The sequence below is a fragment of the Rutidosis leptorrhynchoides genome, chromosome 10, assembly GCF_046630445.1.
Source record: "Rutidosis leptorrhynchoides isolate AG116_Rl617_1_P2 chromosome 10, CSIRO_AGI_Rlap_v1, whole genome shotgun sequence".
In the NCBI taxonomy this organism is placed as follows: domain Eukaryota; kingdom Viridiplantae; phylum Streptophyta; class Magnoliopsida; order Asterales; family Asteraceae; genus Rutidosis; species Rutidosis leptorrhynchoides.
In genome coordinates, this window is record NC_092342.1 from 69,981,178 (window position 1) to 69,986,240 (window position 5,063).

The following is a 5,063-nucleotide window of genomic DNA, read 5'->3' on the forward strand; positions in this document are numbered from 1 at the left end:
TTTTTAAATTTTCATAATTTTTAATATGATAATATTTTTAATAAATTCGAGTTATATTAAAACGTAAATGAACAAAAAGTATTTTATTAGTAAAAGTAGAATACTTATTATATATACTTCTATATATCTAATGTTTGTGACTAACTTATAATATCTATCCTTTCAGTTTGAGATCATAAAAAAAATATAGTTATATTTTATATACAAGATACATTTAAAACTAAAGTTGTAGTTAGTATTAATAATAATCCTTAATACTTGATATCTATAACAATCTTATTATTTAATGGTAATCTTGATGTAATTACATTTGTTGATAATAATAATAATAAAAATTTCAAATTGGTACTTTTACTAAAGAAAAAGATAGTTCATTTAATCATGACTTAATTATATTTATTTTTATAACTATATCGTGTATTGTCGTAAACCTTATCGTACTGATAATTATATTTTGCGGTTATTCACATATACATATACCTTAACTATATCTATTATCGTAACCATAACCATATTCATTTTATCTTTCCATAAATTAGGCATCTTTTATATCATAAATAAGATCACGATAATAATAATAATAATAATAATAATAATAATAATAATAATAATAATAATAATAATAATAATAATAATATAATAATAATAATAATAATAATAATAATAATAATAATAATAATAATAAAAGAAAAAGACTACCTTCAAGAAAAATCGCCTAAAAAAATACTGCCTCGCCCGGGACTCGAACCCCCGACCTCTTGACTACCCGTCACTCTTCCTAACCATTGGACCATGGTCCATTTTTCTGTTTTAATACCCTCCTGATTGTGTATAAACCCGTATTATGTTTCTCCCTTTACATCATCTTCTTCCTCAAAAGTTCAATCGACCAGAAGACTCAATTCAGTACAACATCGATTTTTTTATACTTCAAATAATCATCACTAATATATATCAAAGTATTTATTAATCTAAAATAGAGCTAAAACAGAAAAAAAAAAATAAAAAAAAATGTTCTGCTTACTGTCGCTGTAAAGAAAAAAAAATTGGGTTTGCGAATTGGAGAGCGTTTTAATTAAAAGTTTCTACACGAATTAGTTTGTAAATCCAATATACAAACTTTTGGAATCACCAGTTGTTCAATAAACTGAAAAACGGATTCGAATTTTTATGAAACACAATTCGGTTGACTTTTGAAAACGTACCTTTGACCTCGAAATTCTTACTCGATATTTGGAATTGATAGATGAAACTTTGCAGATAGTTTAAATGAAGGATTTCTAACAAAACCACATTAATAGATTTTGACAATTGATTCGATTTCAATTTTTGACTAAAAAGTGTAGATACAGGGGTGTGGAGAAGAAGAAGAAAAACAATAATGTATATCCTTCTATTTTTATTTGATGGTTTACAGAAGCTAATTGATATCATAATTTGTTGTCGACAATTATAGTCAGTACTAGCCAAAAAAATTAAAAAGCAGAAAATGAAAGTTACTAACTTCGTACTATTTGATCTCTGATATATAATATTTTGGTTCCATTCAGATTAATACAGCTTTAAAATTAATATTGTGTTAATAATTAAATACATATAATTATTTAGTAAAATACTAATAATAATATTTATAGAAATAATAATAATATTAATAATAATAATATTATTATTAATAACAATAAGACTACTACTAATATAAAAAAAAATAGTTATGAAACATATCATTAGGATAATAATAATATTAATAATTATAATACTAATAATAATAATAACATTATTAGTAATCAATAAATGATACATGTATTAATCATATTAGCTAATAATATCTAAAATACAACTAAATATAAATTTTAAATTGTTCTTATAGTAATATTTACATTTTAAGTATTTATTTTGTTAATTATTACATTAACTTTAAAAAGATTTTAATATGTAATATTTATTATTATGACCATTATTAATATTAATGAAGTTAGTAATAATAATATTGAAATTACTAATAGTAATATAACATTTATCTTAATTTGTAATTATATATGTTAATATTATAATTCATTATTAACCTACATATAATATTAATTATTTATATATTTTAGGATATTAGAATATACATATCATCGTAGTCATATTTAAAAATCATTTATATTTTATATATAGATTCATTACAGCAATTAGTTGTATTCTATTTTACACTTTCATTTGTTTATATATATTTATTTATATATATTTATATATATATATATATATATATATATATATATATATATATATATATATATATATATATCTACATATTAAATTACATATTTAATTACAAAATAAATTGTTCGTGAATCATCGGAAATAGTCAAGGGTTAAATGGATATATGAAAATAGTTCAAACTTTTTTTGAGATTAGATTTACTAGACTTTGCTTTTCGTGTCGAAATCACATAGCGATTAAGTTTAAATTTGGTCGGAAATTCCCGGGTCATCACACTTGGATCCTTTTTACACAAGTTATAAGGTCACAAAGCTAGAAAGCTTGAACCTTTAGTGTTCTTAAAGAACTTGAAGCATAAAGCTTAGATCTTTAAGTTATATGAAGACCATAAACACAAGTTTTGATCTTTATAACAAAATAATGAGATCATAAGTTAGAAAACTTAGATCCAACAAAAGATATGAAGATTCAAGCTAGAAAGCTTGCATCTTGGTTGTTCTTGAAGATCTTGAAGCATAAAGCTTGGATCTTTAAGTTACATGAAGATTACAAACACAAGTTTGAATCTTTATAACAAAAGAGCAAGATTAAAGTTAAAAAAATATAGATCTACAAAGTGGGTGAAGATTCAAAGCTAGAAAGCTTGAATCTTCCATGTTCTTGAAGGATTCAAATCTAAGTTTGAATCTACAAGATGTAATCAAGATCAAAGCTAAAAAGCTAGACCCATGATGATGATGATGATGAATTTGTGAGAGAGAGAGGAAGAAGAAGAAGAAGAAATATCAATACTTACACTTTTTAGAGAGAGAAGGACTAGAGAGAGAATTAGAGAGTGAGTGTGTGTGAATTACAAATGAAAGCAAGTGTAAAATGGATGGAATGGGGCTTGTATTTATAGGTGGATGGGGTGAGGGAGGGGGTATGTGGCCGTGGGTATGGGTGGGGGGACAAGGGAGACCAAATTTTTCTTTTTGGTTAATGGTTGTCTAAAGTTGGTGCTTATGTTGGGATCCCATGCAACATTAAGGATAATACTTGACATAAATGCTAGTATGTTCCCTCTAATAAATGGGCATTTGTCTTACATATTAATAGGTCACTAGCTAATAATAATTGGGCTAATTAAATAGTCCACTAACCAGTGTAGGGTGGGCTAAGGCCCAACAAGGTAGAAAGTCCAACAAGACTAACTAGTAAGCATAAGTAAATTACTACGCGTAATTAAGCATCCATAAACCCAAGTAATTATTATTATAAAATAATAATTAAGATTTCGTAGTCATAATATTCTGATTACGACAAAAGTTAAACGTGTACGCAGTACGCAGTTTGTTCGTAACGTCAAGTGACACTAACGGTCATAAAGGTTTTCGGTGATCAATTTAAGTATCCTACGTACTTAAAGGCACGTTTTAACACATAAATGAAAGTAGGCCATGTGTATAAAGATTCCAAAGTATAAAGTAGCACAGTACGCACAAATACGCAGTTTCGCTAAAACACAAGGCACAAAAGCAAGTCGAAAAAATCGGGTCGTTACATTACCTACCTGTTAATGGAAATTTCGTTCCGAAATTTAAGCTGAGGCAGGTGTTGAAGTCAGGAAAAGGTGAGGATACTTCTGTATCATTTGATCCTCCTGTTCCCAGGTAAACTCGAGTCCACGTTTGGCATTCCATCGGACTCGGACAATTGAAATCTTATTGTGCTTCAAAGTCTTAACCTCACGGTCCATGATTTCGACAGGTTCTTCCACAAAGTGGAGTTTGTCATCAATCGTAAGTTCATCGAGAGAAGGATGACAAGTTCTGGTTCGGCAAGATATTTCTTCAGATTCGACACGTGAAAAGTAGGGTGAACTGCGCTCAACTGAGTCGAAAGATCCAAACGGTAAGCAACGAGTCCAACACGCTCCAAGATTTCAAAAGGACCACTATATCGCGGGTTTAACTTTCCGTGCTTTCCAAAACGGATCACACCTTTCCAAGGTGCGACCTTCAACATTACACGGTCACCCACGTTGAATTCGTAGTCTTTATGTTTTAAGGTCGGCATAACTCTTTTGGCGATCGCGGGCTGCTTTAAGTCTTGCTTGAATTTGAACAATCTTCTCGGTTGTTTCATGGACTACCTCGGGTCAGGTGATTTGCTTTTCGCCTACTTCGGCCCAACAAATAGGAGAACGACATTTGCGGCCATACAACGCTTCAAAAGGTGCGGCATTAATACTCGAATGATAACTGTTGTTGTAAGAGAATTCAGCTAGCGGAAAATGTCTCTCCCAAGCCTTTCCGAAATCAATAACACAGGCATACAACATGTCCTCCAAAGTCTGAATCGTTCGCTCTGACCGTCTGTCTGTGGGTGATACGCGGTGCTCATGTCGAGACGAGTTCCCAAGGCTTCTTGCAAAGAACGCCAAAACCTTGAAACAAAACGGGTATCGCGATCTGAGATAATCGATAAGGGTACACCATGATGAGATACAACCTCTTTGATGTATATTTGAGTGAGTCTCTCCATCGTATCTGTTTCCTTCATGGCTAAGAAGTGTGCTGATTTGGTAAGTCGGTCAACGATAACCCAGATGGTATCATAACCGCCTACCGTCTTCGGTAGCTTTGTGATGAAGTCCATCGTTATCCTTTTCCACTTCCATTGCGGGATTTCCGGTTGTTGAAGTAATCCAGATGGCCTTTGATGTTCGGCCTTAACTTTCGAGCAAGTCAAACACTTACAAATGTAAGTTGCAACATCCTTCTTAAGGTTAGGCCACCAATACTGTTCCTTGAGATCGTAGTACATTTTACCGGCTCCTGGATGAATCGAATATCTCGACTTGTGGGCTTCATCTAGT